At 37.5% G+C, this 18,815-nt stretch overlaps 1 protein-coding gene and 1 long non-coding RNA gene across 3 annotated transcripts in view; both read left to right on the top strand.

Moving 5' to 3' along the window:
* Positions 1-715: 715 nt before the first annotated feature.
* On the top strand, positions 716-4,511 carry LOC141376665 (uncharacterized). Of its 2 annotated transcripts, none has more exons than XR_015503051.1 (3): positions 716-3,895; positions 4,040-4,112; positions 4,205-4,511. It is a non-coding gene; the product is annotated as an uncharacterized LOC141376665 (long non-coding RNA). The 2 variants fall into 2 exon arrangements; XR_015503050.1 differs by having other exon boundaries at positions 1,169-3,895; positions 4,020-4,112; positions 4,205-4,506.
* A 1,466-nt stretch (positions 4,512-5,977) lies between these two features.
* klhdc8a (kelch domain containing 8A) overlaps positions 5,978-18,815 on the top strand; it is a 49,194-nt gene continuing 36,356 nt past the window's right edge. The window contains exon 1 of the mRNA XM_087274302.1: positions 5,978-6,479. The gene's annotated coding sequence lies outside the window, so the exon portion shown is untranslated. The remainder of the gene's footprint in view (positions 6,480-18,815) is intronic.

Genomic DNA, 18,815 nt, shown 5'->3' with positions numbered 1-18,815 from the left:
CTTTCTGAACAGACAATGTCAATCAGTGAGTTACCAATACAGACTCTTTTTTAATGAATCATTTGTGATTTGATTGCTCTGAATGGATCATTTGAATCAGTGAGTTGTTACCTACAGACTCACTCTGAACAGACTGATTGTTCACTGGAAACTCAATCTAAACAGATTATTTGCATCAGTGAGTGAATAATAAGAATCAGTGAGTCATTAACGGATTGTTTGAATCACTGAGTTGTTAACTATACAGACTCATTCAGATTGTCAATTGGAGCATTTGTAATTTGATCACCGGAAAACTTCAGAAACCAGATTACTTAATTCAGTGAATCATTTGCAACAACACTCACTTTATAATGAATCAGTGAGTCATTAGATCAGCTTCAAATGGATCATTTGAATCCATTGAATTGCTGATTCATAAACAAATGCAATCAGATCTGTCCACTTAACAAATAAAGTGTTTAGTACGATTTATGAACTAATTTAAAAGGATAAGATTCAGCTAATTACAAATTAACAACCTCATCTTGCTTTCCTGAAGATGAGTAAATTAACAGCAGATTCCTTTCGGCTGAACTGAGCTGAATTTCCCTAAAGCAGAAATCCAGTCGACATATACAGTGCAATACCTGGCCTGTATTCCAGTTATGTCAACTTGTGCTGTTCTGTTATGTGGCTTTATGATTCACTGAAGACTCCGCAGCCTGAAATACTTTCATCATCCCAAGGAGTGCATAAATCAGCGCTAAATTAGCAGGGTGTTTTTATCAAGAGGCCGCGGCTCGCCTCTCTGGATGAAGCAGACTGAAAAATGATCACCAGGACGCTACAGATTTCTCACCCCATGGCCTCTCGTTTGCATTTCATCCCATGCATGCTAATTACGTGGTATGTTAATTTTTTGTGATTTTTTAATTGGCAATCAAGTTTCACAAAACGCTCCTTTTTTTTTGTCCCGACCAAGTACCAGCTTTATAATTAACTCACAGTTGTCATCCTCAATGTGAAATCTCGCCCATGGACCAATATCAACATCCACTGTATGATGAGAAGAGTTAGATTAGATTACTGAGACCATTATGCCCAGTTTTGGGTGATTTTTCATGGGTGATTTTATCTCTTGTCTTTTCTAAATTTAGTTTATGAGGCACAGATAGAATCTGCAGGCGTTTATCTGCAGATTTTAGGAGACAAACTGCTGAATTATCCGGAATGGCTTTAAATGTGAGTTTTGTCATTTTTAATATTAGATTACACTTATGTGAATAAGCTTTTTCATCAAAAAGCGTACTTTTATTTTAAAATATTGGGGGTTTAACTGCAGTTTTTTTAGCAAAAGCTTAAGGAAATCATTCATATTTTCCCCCATAATTAACAGAATGCACCCTAGTGTCAATAGTTGACTCATTAATTATCATTTTAAATCCTTTTACACAATCCTTCACCACTTGCTAGCAAGATTAAGTATTAAAATTAAATCCAATTTTGTTACTTAATAAGTCCAGATCAGAATAAGGGAATTACCAACCTACGTCACACATGATGTCCCACGAGTTCAATTGCTTGACTTTTAAAAATGCTCGATTTAAGGTAAAGTTCACACTATGCTGGGGGGTGTGGGTATTTCGTAGGTTGCTAGGCAACAATTAATCGTTTTCTCAGAGGATGGGATGACAAGCAGGTAAAACATTGCTGTCGCTCTGATACAAGTTTATTTATGGAGAAAAGTACAAAGCACTGCAGTGTTTGTGTGTTCTGTGTTTGTTTGGGAAAACTAATCTTACCGAAATGTGAATATTCCATACAAGCTGAAGCTGATTGGTTAATTCTTGTCACGTGACTTGCGGTGCGCTCGCGGGCAGGGGTTCATCAGTGCAAGCGCATCACACCATTTGTGCGCGCAAACCGCACACCTCTGTTGGAAACAACAAACTTGTGCAAACTCTAGAAATACGGGATATGAGAACGGCCCCTAAAAGCCTACCATCATTTGTGACCTCCATCAGTTGATTTTCTTGCACAGAGATGCTGGATTCACCTGATTTGTTGACAAATGGGTTGCAGATCCATTCGTTGGCAGGTCCTTCACTTGCCCTTTTCCCCTTGGCAAAGGAACTTTCCAAAGACGTCTGTTTCTGACTCATTTTGCTGCTTTTAGGTTAAATTTGGGCGCGAAAGTGACCGAGATATAAGCAAGAGAATAGTCATTTTTCAAAATAAAAGACTTTTCAAAATAAAAGATCGTTCAGACTCAAATGATAATAAAACTGAAATAATTAATGATTTCTTGTGCAGCCTGGTTCCAATTGATCCACTGACCGATAGTTGAGGACCACTGAGCTAGGGGATAAAATGAACTAAGGCAACATGTTCATTCTACTAATTGTCCACTGCTAAGAAATCTTTTAAATATGACCCGACCCCCACTAAGCTCGCTGAGGCCCCCTTGTGGGCCGAGACCGCCCTGTTGGGAACTGCTGCTATAGAGTAAGGAGGTGGGAAGTTTCTACAGGTGGTTTATCAAGCCCACTCACCTGTGTGAAGCTCATTTCATAAATGCAGTAGTTTTTGTGTGTTTGAGTGATTGTAAGAAAGTGTCTGGTGCGAATGTACAAAGCTACATGGTGCAAGTCTCGATTAAGGTGTCAGAAAGATTAAGTGTATTTATTTGAATCTCTTACTTTATCAGCTGAAAAGTTTAGTTGCAGTAGCTAGATTACTACACCCAACACTGACACATTTTTCCCATATCTTTCATTGTGTTTTCCCATGTAAATATAAAATAAGAGCTAACAATCGATAGATAGTTTGCTTTTATATTATCGTACGTGCTACAGTAAAGAGCAACAAAGCTAACCAGTGTATCCGTAACAAGACTTTTTCACCAGCAGCTCGCTTCAAAACACTGATCAAAGGCAGACTACTGCAAATATAATGAGATTAAACCTGCCGGCCTGTTAGCTAATCTAGTTTGTCTCTCTGATAGAGAAAACTAGTTAATGCCAACATTATAAAAACATCGAAAAATGGCACAGCATGAGTGTCTGCCATGCCCTTGGAGAATCAACATCCTAAGAAAAAGAAAAAGTCCTTCAGCCCACAGTGTTTATATGTGTGCGCTTTAATAAGGTCTCCAATTTGACCTCCATCACCTCCGGCAGCATAATTGCATCCCACATAAATCCCATGATCAAAGGTTCTTTTAAAGTTATTGACACCCTACTTAGTTCACAAATGAGAGTCGCACCATGCATAAGCGGAAAGCACTCCGAATTCCCAAGCATCCCTTCAGCTGATCTGAAATCAGTCGCTATGGAGCTTCTGATTGCATTTGTGTAGCGGTTTGAAACATCAAACTGCGCCCCGGGCACCTGCTGTTCTCTGTTGTTGTTAATGCGCTGTCCTCAATCCCAGCATGCTTAGGAAGCAGCATCTACTATTGCAACATAAAAGTAGCATTTCTTTTGACATTGTTCATTATTAACTGCACTTGGTGGACTGCGCAGCACAAAACACGTCCTTTTATTGTGTGCATCTTTCATGTTTTATCACCAAGACGCCCTTAACGTCGGTCTGCGCGCTGTAATTACTTCTTGCCGGTTATCAGCACAAGCGGGTCAGGTCTCCAGTGGACGCGCAAACACAAGTCTGGACGAGTGGCGGTGGAAATCTGGGGCGAGCTGGAGCTTGATGTTGTGATTGGCATCGCCTGGTTTAAAAGAAGGACTCTGGGTGCTATATATAGATTAATTATTGTTGCACAAAGACGTCCTTCTGGAGTGTTTGCAGATAAGATGTTTACAGACTAGACTAAAGAGAAAAGGGAGGAGGCCGACAGGACTGAGCGCCACTCAGAGTTAAACTGAGAACGCCTTTGAAGCCGTACCGTAGGGAGGTAAGGTCGCAGACGGGAGTCAATTTTTTATAAATCAATTTAATAATTTACAGATATTTTTTGTTATATTTTAGGAATAATTTTAGATACAATAATATTTAATCCTTCAATCATTCTTCTTCAGCTAAGTCCCTTTTTTATCAGGGGTCAACACAACGAAATGAACTGCCAACTATTGCAGCATGCAGTGGATGCCCTTCCAGCCAGAATCATGCAGGTACTAGAAAACACCCATAAACACTAACATTCACACACAGACTCATATGGCCTATATTGTTCACCCAACTCACCTAAAGCGCGTGTCTTTAGACTGTGGGGGAAACCGGAGCACTTGGAGGAAACCCACGCCAACACAGGGAGAACATGCAAACTCCACTGAGAAACCAGCTCAAACCAGCGACCTTCTTGCTGTGAGGCGACAGTGCTAACCCACTTTCAAAATGTTTGAAACTTTTGATGATATTGACATTGATTGTTAGACTTCTGCTAACGTATATTAAATGCCAATTTTTTGTCACATGTTCATTTTTAATGCATAAATCATTTACATATAATAGAAATGGGCATTTATGCAATGGTATGTAATATTTACATTAAATGTATTAATTTTTATGTCAGTTTTTAATGATATAAATGCTTAAAATTGTAATCTAATAATTTTAAAGACCTTATATAGGCAAAATTATATATATATATATATATATATATATATATATATATATATATATATATATATATATATATATATATATATATATATATTGTCTTGGCATGTAGACATGGTCAAGACAATCTGCTGCAGTTCAAACCGAGCATCAGAATCGAGACGAAAGGTGATTTAAGTGACTTTGAAAGTGGCATGGTTGTTAGTGTCAGTCGGGCTGATCTGAGCAGTTCAGAAACTGCTGATCTACTGGGATTTTCACGCCCAACCATCTCTAGGGTTTACAGAGAATGGACCGAAAAAGAGAAAACATCCAGTGAGCGGCAGTTCTGTGGGTGCAAGGGCCTTGTTGATGCCGGAGGTCCGAGGAGAATGGCCAGACTGGTTCCAGCTGATAGAAAGGCAACAGTAACTCAAATAAGCACTTGTTACAACCGAGGTCTGCAGAAGAGCATCTCTGAACACGTCCAACCTGGTGAAAACGTTGCCTGGTCTGATGAGTCTCAATTTCTGCTGCAACATTCGGATGGTCGGGTCAGAATTTGACATCAACAACATGAAAGCATGGATCCATCCTGCCTTGTATCATTGGTTCAGGCTTGTGGTGGTGGTGTAATGGTGTGGAGGATATTTTCTTGGCACTCTTTGGACCCAATAGTACTAATTGAGTATCGTGTCAACGCCTCAGCCTTCCTGAGTATTGTTGCCGACCATGTACATCCCTTTATGACCACAGTGAACCCATCCTCTGATGGCCGCTTCCAGCAGAATAACGCACCATGTTATAAAGCATAAATCATCTCAAACTGGTTTCTTGAATATGACAATGAGTTCACTGTACTCAAATGGCCTCCACAGTCACCAGAACTCAATCCAATAGAGCACCTTTGGGATGTGGTGGAACAGAAGATTCGCATCATGGTTGTGCAGCCGACAATCTGCAGCAACTGCGCGATGCTATCATGTCAATATGGACCAAAATCTCTGAGGAATATCTCCAGTACCTTGTTGAATCTATGCCACAAAGGATTTAGTCAATTCTTAAGGCAAAAGGGGGTCCAACCCGGTACTGGTGTACCTAATAAAGTATTTGCAATATTTGTATATGTGCAACATTAATACTGAGTATTTCAAATTCATCCTTTTCCACCTGTCAGTTATATACATTTTTGTGTACACAACACACACATATGCACAATATAGATAATATTTGTAATATGATATATGCTATAATGTTTTAATAAACTTAATTTAAACAAGTTATATATGCCTAAATATTATGAATAAAACACAATATATAATTAAAATTGCTCTTATAAGCAGACTAAAAAAAAATCTGAAATTAAATATTTATAAACGTACCGCATTTGTTGAATTTGACGCTAATTATTAAGTGCCTCTTCCTGTCATTCCATCTCAGCTTCCTGTGGGGCGTGGCCAATTATTCACTCCAAACTCGCACTTTTGAAAAGCACCCAGCGCTTAAATTGTGAATTTTCCTCAACTTTTTTTCTTGGTTAATAAACATCAACATGAACCCCGAGAGAAAAGACTCCTGCAACTTTTAATTCCAGCACAGGAAGCGTCGTTTGCTTAGACGCTACAATGAGATGGTCTGAATGTAGGTTATCATCATCATCAGACGCACTGGAGCCCCCTCGAGCGCTCCTGAAATTAATGTCAGAATGACGAATATGATGAAGGGCTGCGCTGAATATTTCATGTATGACCCATATGAGGGGAAGGAGAGAGAGGTAGAGATGCTGGAGACCGAGCTGTGCTGATGCTGCCGACAGACTCACTGAGGGAGGGTCTTTTTTTCCTTCCACGCGCGGATTATTACTGCTCTGCACCGCTTGAAGATCCATAAGGGAAGCACCCGAGGAGAATCGGAAGAAACCGAAGCCCAGACCCCGAAAAGTAAGTGATTCGTTTCCAAACCTCTGCGCTTTGATGTGGTGAATAAGAGGGATACATACGGAGATGTTCAATGTATTGACTGTTTACTGTAAATACAGCCTTCAGCACTTTTATATTGCGGTGATACTGTATTTACTGTACGCGTCTTGCAAGTCGACCTACATTGTGCTGTTGTTATTGTATGGAGCTGGCTGTAAATTGTAGTTATTATTGCAGCTTGAGCTGTTTACAGACTCCAGACAAACTTTACTGTGTGGATATTTAGTCATACAGTACCCATATGTCGTGATGATAAATATTATTGAACATATTTATGCAAGCTATGAACATGCATTATATTGTTGTTATCTTGGACACTGTTACATTATTGTCATTATTCAGTATTAAAACTTTTAAATGGCTTTTATGAATATCCATGTTGTTTTTCCTCAGTAGTTTTCATTATAGCACCAAATCCTTGAAGGCAAGCATAAAACAAACCTATAACATTTCTAGGAATGCACCGATATGGATTTTTAGGCCGATATTGATAACCGATAACAAGGGCCAGACAGAATCTGCGGACATTTTGTCTTGGATTTATGCGGAATGATTTTGGAAGTATCATAACTAAAATTAGTATCTATAACATAACAAATAAATTATTTTAACTGTTATTTAGTGTTTACAATACAAATCCAATTAGATCCACTCAATTGTTAAACAAAGCAAGTATTTAATATAATACATTTGCTAAAAGACAGACAATATTACTTTGCAAGCTGTATTGTAAATAAATCGAATGAACATGTTCATATTTGTCAATAATATTCCTGAGATGTATTTAAAAACTGAACAAATATAAATTTACAAACATAAATAAATAGACTAATTGATGGGCTAAAAATCTGCGCATTTCTGCTCTTGCAGATTCTGTATGAGCCTACCAATAACTTTAGATTTGGAGGCTAACAACCGATATGTAGGTCAATAAATATAAATATTTCAAAATGTTATATTTTATACGGTGAACAACTGATTTTATTTTAAAAACTTCATAAAAGATATTCACGATTTCACATAAATCAGCTTGCCAAAAAGAAATTATTTCATTTTCTTCATCGCAAATTAACATGTAACTTGACTGTTGCATAAAAAAAATCGGTTAAATAACAAAACAAGATTTAATTAACAAACAAGTTAAATAATTATATTTTAAATAAAATGAAATCGAAAATAAAGAAAAGTTTTTTTTTAATGCACAGCAATAAAACACAAACTTTCTGGGAATAGACTTTAAAGGAATAAACAATTTGAGCTTATAGTGCAGGGGTGTCAAACTCAATTCCTGGAGGGCCGAAGCCCTGCACAGTTTAGTTCCAACCCTGCTCCAACACACTTACCTGTAGGTTTCAAACAAGCCTGAAGGACTCAATTAGTTTGATCAGGTGTGTTTAATTAGGGTTGGAACTAAACTGTGCAGAGCTGCGGCCCTTTTGGAACGGAGTTTGACACCTGTGTTATAGTGCACCAGACAAAACTAAACAGGTCTGAGCCACGTATGCATGAGGCAGGCAGTACAATTACGTAACCTATCGGCTTAAATATATCGGCCTAATTTTGATATTGGACCAATAAAGATAACATTAAAAATAGCACATATCGGCCAATATCAATATAGCCATCGATATTTCATTCTTTACATTTTTGCAAGAGAGACAAGAAGATTTTTTTATCCTTTCTTTTTACAAATTCAGTAATTTTAGGTACTAATAATTAGATATGGATCTTTTTTTTAGCCAATATCAATTAACGATAACTCTTTAGATTTGGAGGCTGATACAGTGAACAACTGATTTTATTTTAAAAAACTTCAAAAAAGTCTGAAAGTCTTCAAACCATAAAAAACTTAATGTTTAAAATTGCAAGGTGATTATACAGACTTTTATTCACAATTTCACCAAAAGTCAGCATGACAAAAATAAATGATTTCCTTTTCTTCATAGCAATATATATATACACATTGTTTCCAGCTACATTTATTCTTCCCATCATGGAATTTTCAAATTTTTAAATTTTTCAGCATTTTCAAAACATTTTTTTTTTAATAGCGGGTGATAATCGCACCATAAGATATTAAAAGGTATAACAGCGCAAACTTTTCTGTTACCTACTGTAAGTAGTGCTGTGTGTCATCAACTGTGCTGTGTGCCAGCAAACTCGACGTATAGTTATTACACATTGCTTTAGGATGCATTAATATCACTCTGTAGGTCTATTAGAGACATTTATAAATTTAATAAGTGCTGGAGACATACTTGTTACATAAACGCACTAAATTGCACTTCAGCAGCGTTTATTTGAGAGCGCACAAGAAGATCTACGTGCTCTTGAAGCGGCTTATATTTGAGGGGGTGTGCGAAAAGTTTTGTGCAGGAGCAGAGGAAATCGGCGCACAAGCAAAGAGATTACATAAATGCGATCTCGACTTCTAATACTGCGCTCACAACATTTGTCATTGAAACAACGTCACAGGTTGGTAGATCTGTGTAAAAAAAAAGGCCTGCTGCCATAGCTGGAAAAAATCCTAGAGGAAACACTGACATATATATAACAACATTATTAGCCCTTTTTGTTTTCACTAGTCAACAGAACAAACCATCGTTATACAGTAACTTGCCTAATAACCCTAACCTGCCTAGTTAACCTAATTAACCTAGTTCAGCCTTTAAATGTCACTTTAAGCTGTATAGAAGTGTCTTGAAAAATATCTAGTCAAATATTATTTACTGTTATCATGACAAAGATAAAATAAATCAGTTATTAGAAATGAGTTATTAAAACTATTATGTTTAGAAATTTGTTGAAGAAAATCTTCTCTCTGTTAAACAGAAATTGGGGAAAAAATAAACAGGGGGGCGAATAATTCAGGGGGTTTAATAATTCTGACTTTAACTGTCTGTCTGTCTGTCTGTCTGTCTGTCTGTCTGTCTGTCTGTCTGTCTGTCTCTCTCTCTCTCTCTCTCTCTCTCTCTCTGTGTGTGTGTGTGTGTGTGTATATATATATATATATATATATATATATATATATATATATATATATATATATATATATATATATATATATATATAGCAGAGAAACAGAAAGTGATTTTTTTTTGTTTTTACATAAATATAGAATTGTTTATCAACTGTAAGTCTACAGTAAGTACATCGTAATCTTCAGTCACAAACTTTGTTTCATTGTGATGTGACTTATTATTTTTGCAATTCGTTTTGGATTGTCATCATTGGATTGTGAAAAGCATTTGGCTAAAATGTAATTGAAAATGAAAGTCACATCAGAGGCAGAGCAAATTATTTTGTTCAGTCAAAATATCAGAATGACACATGTACACTACAGATGAATTACCACATGACTAAATACTACAAATTGCAATTTATAATAAATACTGTACTGGTTTTGAACCAAAAAAATATGTATAGCTATAGAAACTATAGGTTCCAGGATTGGCCAGCCTAGTCACCGGATATGAACGGAATTGAGCATGTCCGGAGTAAGATGCAGGAGGCATTGAAGATGAATCTAAAGAATCTTGATGAACTCTGGCATTCCATATGTGTATGTGTATGTGTGTGTGTGTGTGTTGAAGATGAATCTAAAGAATCTTGATGAACTCTGGCATTCCATGTGTGTGTGTGTATGTGTGTGTGTGTGTGTGTGTGTGTGTGTGTGTGTGTGTGTGTGTGTGTATAAGTATACTGCAATTTACTGAAGTTCATGCTAGTTAATACTACAGTGTTGCATTTATTACCAAAGATGTAGAAACTGCAACACATACAGTATAATACAGTTTACTATAGTATGGTTCAAAAACTTAGTATTATTTACTATAAATACTATTATAACTTCTAATTTCATGTGGGTTGAATCGTATCTTTAGAACCATATAACATCATTAAAAGCAGCTCCTACATAATCATAACCGGTTCTTATACATTATTATGTACAATTGTTGAGACATAAATGAGATAGTAAAACATAATCAACAACGAAAATGGAAATAAAAACAGAAATAAAACATAAATGAAAATGTTTTGTCTTAGTCCTATCAAAATAGCAAACACTGAACATCTTTCTATATTTAGGCTGCTTTATTTATTTAAGACTACTTATTTGTACTAAATGTTTGTGCTTTCATTTTAGTTGTCTTTTACTTCTTCAATTCTATTTTCCAAAACGAATCCTCTTTGCACTTAAAAAGTTTACAATAAAGCGTGTTAACAAATTTTAAATGATTAATGAAGGAATTATAATGCTTTGACTTATTGTTTAATATCATTTACAAGCACAGTGGCTGCTGTATGGGCTATTTCTGTCCGTTCGCATCCCATCCCTTTGCGCCCCCTGGCGGCTCATTCACAAACTGCGGTCATACACTAAAAACAGAGCGGCACCTATTTCAAACGGCGGCAGTACATGCGTTAATAGCCACTTTGAACTCTCACCTATTGTATAAAAAAAAAAAAAACTACAGAAGCACCTAGCACAGTCCTTAGCTTAGCTAACAGTATTGAACATTGATAATTATTAAAAATATGAACTTACCCTCTGATTGCTCAAGGCCTCCATCAACGTGAGCTGCCCTGTGTTTTGACTTACAGAAACGTCCCATCTCATTGCCTGGCTCTAGCCAATAAACTGGCTTTGCTGCTCTTTTACTGGTATGTACATTTCCATAGAATAAATGATATTTCACAAAAAACTTTTTAGAAAATAGTTGAAATAAAGCCTAAATAATAAAATAATCGTGGGAAATTATTCTTTTGCACCTCAGTCCTGTTGGCTGCTGGCATTGTTCATTGGTCAGGCATCAGCCAATATCAGCTTTACGCCTGGCCCGCCCCTCCCCCACCCGGCGCTGCTTGCGCCTCTGCATTTGCGAGTGCACAGTTGAGTTCTGCTACAGAGATCGCGGGAGATGTGTAGCAAAAGTCAGAGCGCGAGAGATTTGTAGTTGTACTGATGAATCTGAGAGGTTGTGAGTACTGCTTAAATCCTTACAACAAAGGAAGGGAGCATGTATAAAAGTTCTCTTGGAAGTTCTATTACTTTTATAGTTCTTTGCCACAGCCATATCACCCTGCAGCCCAAGACCGGTTACTCACTGAAGCTAAGCAGGGCTGAGCCTGGTCAGTACCTGGATGGGAGAACACTAGGGAACACTAGGTTGTTGTTGGAAGTGGTGTTAGTGAGGCCAACAGGGGGGCGCTCAAACTGTGGTCTGCGTGAGTCCTAATGCCCCAGTAAAAGTGAAGGGGACACTATACTGTCAGTGGGCGCCGTCTTTAGGATGAGACGTTAAACCGAGGTCCTGACTCTCTGTGGTTATTAAAAATCCCATGGCACTTCTCGTGAAAGAGCAGGGGTGTAACCCCGGTGTCCTGGCCAAAGTCCCTCTATCGGCCCTTACGATCATGGCCTCCCAATCATCCCCATCCACCGAATTGGCTCTATCACTGTCTCTCCACTCCACCTGTAGCTGGTGTGTGGTGAGCGCACTGGCACCATTGTCCTGTGGCTGCCGTTGCATCATCCAAGTGGATGCTGCACACTGGTGGTGGTGTGGAGAGACCCCCCCTCATGATTGTGAAGCGCTTTGGGTGTATGGCCATACACAATGAATGCGCTATATAAATACACTCATTACATTACATTACAATTATATTTAACCTAATTCAAAAAGAAACTCAAAACCTTACCTCCAGCCCCACCCATATAACACAAATGTTTGTAAAAAGCATATTATATATGAATAACATTGAGTTGTTATATACAGTCATAATACAGAACTAATTAGGACTAAAAATTAAAGCAAGGTATACATGGACAATGACACCAAAGGAGACAAAATAATTATAAAATAAATAATAGAATTAAAGAAATAATTAAATCAATATACTATAGCCATGTAAATGGTTCCTAAATCATGTTAAAAATAGGTAATTTGTCACTATAATCTACACTACCTGACAAAAGTCTTGTCGTCAATCCTGGTTGTAAGAGCAATAAATCATAATTTGACTTTTAGTTTATCATTTTAAAAAAATGTCAGATGGTAGATTTTGCAGATGAATGGACCTCCATCCCAATCATCACAAATACTGCAAAAGACCTATTGGAACCTGCATGAACTCAAGATTCTCACAGAAATCAAGTTTGGTAAAGGAAAAATCATGGTTTGGTGTTACATTCAGTATGGGGGTGTGCGAGAGATCTGAAGAGTGGATAAAAACATCATCAGTCTGAGGTAACAAGACATTTGTGCTGCCCATTATTTTACAAACCACAGGAGAGGGCAAATTCTTAAGCAGGTTAGCACTCCTTCTCATACTTCAACCTCCACATTAAAGTTCCTGAAAGCAAAGAAGGTCAAGATGCTCCAGGATTGGCCAGCCCAGACACCAGACATGAACATTATTGAGCATGTCTGGGGTTAGAAGGAGGAGGCGTTGAAGATGATTTCAAAGAATCTTGATGAACTCTGAGAGTACTGCAAGAACGCTTTCTTTGCCATTCCAGATGACTTTATTAATAAGTGATTTGAGTCATTGCAGAGATGTATGGATGCAGTCCTCCAAGATCATGGGAGTCATACACAATATTTATTCTGATTCTACTGCAGCATGACTTTATATTCTATACTGTACAATATTTCTGTTAAGTGACAAGACTTTTGTCTAAGCAAAGTCAGACTTTACGTCTTAATTAATTAAAAATCAAGGTATGGACACTGTCTCATTCAGTTTAAAATTATACACCAGCTCCATTATACCAAGACAAAACTACATAAACTTTTTCCTGATACCTCTCCCTTCTGTGATAAATGCAAGACTGACTTAGCCACTCCCTTACATAGTTATGCTCTGTGTTCTAAATTGATCCCATTCTGGGCTAAAATATTTAAAATTCTATCTGAAATTTTACATTGTGAATTAGTTTTCGACCCACTTTTGGTTATATTCGGAATTTCAGACAAAACTAGATCACTTCAGGATTCTCAAAAGCAACTGTTGTCTTACAGTCTTATTGTGGCAAAGAAGCTGGTGCTAAGGTTTTGGAAATCAACAGAATCCCCATCATTTAGATCTTGGCTGGAAGAATTAACTAAATTAGCACATTTGGAAAGGATTAGATTTCTTATGGCAAAGAAATTGAAAAAATTTGACAAAATTTGGTCTCCTCTTCTCCTCTATCTTGAAAGCGTAGATTAAAAATCCAGATGGTGAAGGTCACACCAACAGTACTGCATAAGCTTCAGTCCCAGGGGTGGGGTGGGTTTTAGGGGTTAGATATTCTGTTTTTTTTTTTTTTCTGTTTTTTTCTCTCTTAACTATTTTATTTTATTCTATTACAGATATTATTATTGTTTTGAATTTTTACTTATTTTTATGTGTGTGATATTTAATTTGTTTATTTCTTTTTTGCAAAAAAAAAAAAACTTGAGATACTGTAACGTGCTGTAATGTTGTGCAAAGCAATGCAATGAATATCTCAATAAAAAAAAAAAAAAAGATCATATTTTCCTTTGGTAAAATAAGTGTAATCTAGAGGCCTTTCCCTTTATTAAGCCACTTCTGATACCAAATGATTACTAGAATTCAAGTAATTATATGTTGTTTCTAAAACATGGATAGACGACAAGACTTTTCTCAGGTAGTGTACACTTTACTGTAGTATGGTTCAAAACACTCATTTACTGTAAATGAATACAATTTTTTTCATGTAGCCTGTCCACAACATGCATTTAGCAAGTAAATACAGTACAGTTTGATTTCCTGCTAACTTCTTTCCAAGCGTACTTGTGAATGTCAGAGCTTCAGTAATGGAAATGGATGTTAGTAGGTCAAACGGAAAATGCAGCAGTACTAGTATTTCACACACATCCTGAGATCTTTCGCCGACATTGCTATAGATGTCACACTTTCATCCTTTAAATATGGATGGCGTTGGTCTACCTGAAAGGTCAGCGCCTTTGCAAGCAGTCAGTCGGCCTTCTCATTTGAATGCAGCTGATAATGCGTAGTAAAGGTTAGCGTGCTTTGACTCGCAGCACTTTTTGCAGGGCATTTTCAAAAAGCGGTGAATATTTGCTCTACAACTCTTTCCCCCAAGGCTCCGACGAACCAATTTCTGAAGAGCGTTTCAGCCCGCTTTAAACAGCGACTGCATAATGCTCCAAAATATTAACTGTCTGCAGCAGTGACAGCCTGCCAAGTTTTCAGAGTCGAGCTTCAGTGATTTCCCGCCGTACCGGTGTCTTTAAACACCGCAGGGAATAGTCGGTCTGCTGATTAAGGATCCGCGGCCTCGGACTCATTCATATTGTAGGAAGGTATTTCCATAGCAATTAGCTATGAGACCTTTTGGCTCTCGCTTTAGAGAAATGCATCCCCAGCTCCCAATTGTAATCTTCCTCCCGAATCCTCATTCGGACCGCTCTCATCCCCATTATTATCCCGCTGCATTTATATTCAAATGGCACGTCGTAAGGCCTTCGTAATTGAAATCTAATCCACTTCGTCTGATCAAAGGCCTTTTACAGGAGTCATAGTTTAATTTGTTGAATCAATAGAGCAGCTATGGTTTTGTCCAATGCTGACCCAGATTTCAATGGGTTTTATTACATTGCTGCAGCTTTTTTGGAGAGGGAAAGCGTGTCGCGGGGAGTTTCGCATATGAAAGCGTCACAGAAAGACAAACGCTGTTTTATGTAATCCTCCAGGGAACGGCGACGGCAGAATTGCATTATGTGCTGGAGCGTATGCCGAATTCACGGTTGCTATGGAAATGATCTGCTCCGCTATACGGTTGACATTGGCCAGACAATGAGCACAAAGGATTAAGAAAGCAGCAAATGAATAACCAAAGGGTCAGGTAGAGTATTCGCAGATTTAGCTCTGTTATATCATGATCCTTTTATTGTAGGCGTAGGAGGAAGGACCAGAATTATATTGCAGGATGAGCCACTTTATATCATATGTAGCACAGTATAGGGGATGAGATGTTTATGAGAAAAAAATTCATTATTTATTCAATAACAATGAGTTTTAGCTTATAAAAAGCTACTTTTTATAGTATCGTTTAATACTTTTAAATTTATGATTGTTATTTTTATGACTTTTATGAGTTTTATTAGGAGTTTGGTTCGGAAAAAGATCAGGTTATGTAATGCTTAGGTTGAAAACGTTTAACAAATAGGACAAATTGTTACCATGATAATAGGGTTGGGTGATGTCGACCAATTTGCCATCGTACAATGTCTAATGTGAAACATCGACATGGATGATGGCATCGTCTTTGTAGGTGGCTTATGAATAATTAATGAATTCATAGTTAATTAAATATTTGTAGCCTACCGTCAACTACCTGGCCCAAATGGTCTTTGTTTTACCCATAACCAAATCATTCATTCATTCATTTTTCTTTTCCACTTAGTCCCTTCATTAATCAGGAGTTGCTGCTGCGGAATGAACCGCCAACATATCCAGCATATTTTTTTCACAGGGGATGCCCTTCCAGCTGCAACCCATGAATGGGAAACACCACACACTCTCACTCATTCACACACATACACTACAGACAATTTAGCTTATTTAATTCACCTGTATTGCATGTCTTTGGACTGTAGGGGAAACCGGAGCACCCGGAGAAAACCCATAAGACAGTAGAAGTTCAATTACTATATGACTCTTACATGACCAATACAAATAACTGTTAGATTAAAAGAAAAAGAGACAAAAATAATAAAAAAATGATTCCTATTTTCCAACAATTACTTCCTGTTAATCACTTTTTTCCGCGGGACTCTGGCATGAATAGGCAGAGTGATCTGTGTCGTTATAATGACGTCAACAAACTTGGTTGGTAACAAAGGTGCACAATAGAGATGCGCGGATGGGCTATTATTTCATCCGCAACCGCATGACAAAATTCATCATCCGTCCGCCATCCATCCGCAGTAACATTTTTGACCAATTTTTAAAACCGCACCCGCCTGCCATCTGCTGATTGGGCTCTTTATTTGAATGGCTTATTCCTTTTTATTATTAAATGAATGTTTCTTTATTGATCATTATAGAATAGAGAATGACTTTAATGTAGACATGCAGTTAATCCAAACGTGCAAGTCATTAATTGACGACGCTTTGAAGTGACGCTAAAGATACGAGGACGTGTCTTTTCACTTGATTCGATTCCTCGGTCCTTGAGTCTTTCCTTGCGTCCTTCCCTCATATCCCGGTGGGGTGGAAAGACGAGGAAAGAAAGCAAGGAAAGGAAACGAGGATGCACAAATAAGAAATGAGAAGCACCCGAGCTCTCAGAATATCAGCAGTGAACTCCGTCTCCAATCGGCGCACAGGGACAAAAGTAAATAAATAGCCTAAATTAAACGCACTGTACTATACAACTTTTTTTATTGTAGCCTAATAGAAAACGCATTGACACATCATTTCAACATGCTGCTATTTAGTCTACTACTAAATGCCTATTTTACTTTATTTTTTAGTAAATAGATAGAATAATAAGTCATTTACATTATAGCCTAATAATGTTTACATTTGTAGTTGTCCATAGCAACCCCAAAAACGTACCTGATTGCCTTGCACATCTAATTAATGGGCACAGTTTTTCGACAATTTTTTTATTTATTTATTTTTTATTTTTTGCTGTGGATGTTATTGAGCTTGTAGAAATCGGAAACAACACCAGTTCTGCGACAAGATGAACCTTTATTGATATCTCTATCAGACAATACCTATTTTATATGCCAAAAGAAACAACAGGCAGTAAAAAAAATATTAACATAAATATCTTAATGTAGGCATAGGCTATAGTCGCATGCTTTGGCAAACAGTTGAAAATTTTTTTAATAAAAACGTCATATCGTGCCTAAACCTTGTAGGCTCAGTCACCCCCACAATTAGAAATTAAATTAGAAAAATAGATATGCCATCCCTCTTTGAGCGAACATAAAGTCTGACCAGGCTAAGTGCATGTATGACAAGTGCCCCAATAACCCATGGATTTAGGATTGTCCCCATTCCCCTTAAACTTGAAGCATAACGAAATACTACGCCAGTTGCGACAAAGAAATTCTGGCAAAATAACCTTAGCCTCGGAACGTAAAAGCGAGGCCAACATGTCTAGAATAGAATAGGCTAAACCAATATGAACGTAAAATTATCAGCTGACCGAACTCAAAAGTTTATATTGAACATATGTGTAGCCTAAATAACATAGGCTAATTGGTTTAATATGCCTGACCTTAGGTCTAGTTTGATTTTTTCTTGGCACAATGCAGGAATAAAATAGCATCTACAGTGTCAGGATTCAGACGGGAGCGCCTGCATAGCCACTATAATGCGCCCTGCTGCACTGAAGGAGCGCTCGCTCGCAGCACTTGTTCCTGAAATGCATAGAATTCTCTTGGCAAGGTGCTGTAGTCGTGGGAATGACTGGCCTTATTTCTCCCAAAAGGAAGTAGATTTTCCTCTGCTGATCCGTCTATACGGAAGTTTGTAGAGGAATACTTCTGTACTTCATCTAGAATTAGTGTACCCGATTCCTCCTCGCATTCTGTGAAGTCAGTCCTAGGCTTTTTCGTTGGTGCGCCAGCTATGCCTATAAAAACAGTACAACCGCCCGCCACCCGCCCGAATTTAATTAAAATATTATTTTTTCGTAACGTCATCCGCCCGATCCGCGGTTTATCCGCGGAGTCCGCGGCTATAACCGCCAACCGCGCATCTCTAATCAGGATGTTTACACTTAGAAGGGCTAACAAATATATCGTTTGAGCACCTGTATTGCAATGTGTGCATCTGCAATAGTCACATTGCAGGATTAGATTACTGTTTACTTTTTTTTACATTCAATTGTTCAATTTTTGTACTTGAATATTGTTGGAATCCACAGAAACCTATATAGAATGTTTATTTATTTATTTTTGCTTGAAATTTATTTTTTATTTGCAGATGCGCTTGATCATCCCAATCAAAATGAATGAAATATTTCCAAACTCAAGTCATCTGGTGAAATCATATTCATATTGCAATATATATCGTGACAAAACAAAATCACAATTTTAGATTTTTCCAATATTGTGCAGTCCTAACTCTCGGGTATTTAATAATATTTGAGAGCTACAAACTGTGAGAAATCCGTAATTTTGCATTATTCCATTTTGATAGCGTGAAGCGGTTTTGCCTATTGATATCCGTGTAGATTTATCGGACAAAGATGACAAGGTTGTATTCAAGCAACAGAGCATTTAGAGTGTTTATTAAAACACA

This window comes from Danio rerio, chromosome 11 (assembly GCF_052040795.2).
Source record: "Danio rerio strain M-AB ecotype USA chromosome 11, GRCz13ab, whole genome shotgun sequence".
NCBI classification, from domain to species: Eukaryota; Metazoa; Chordata; class Actinopteri; order Cypriniformes; family Danionidae; genus Danio; species Danio rerio.
This window is presented reverse-complemented; position numbering and strand designations above follow the sequence as displayed.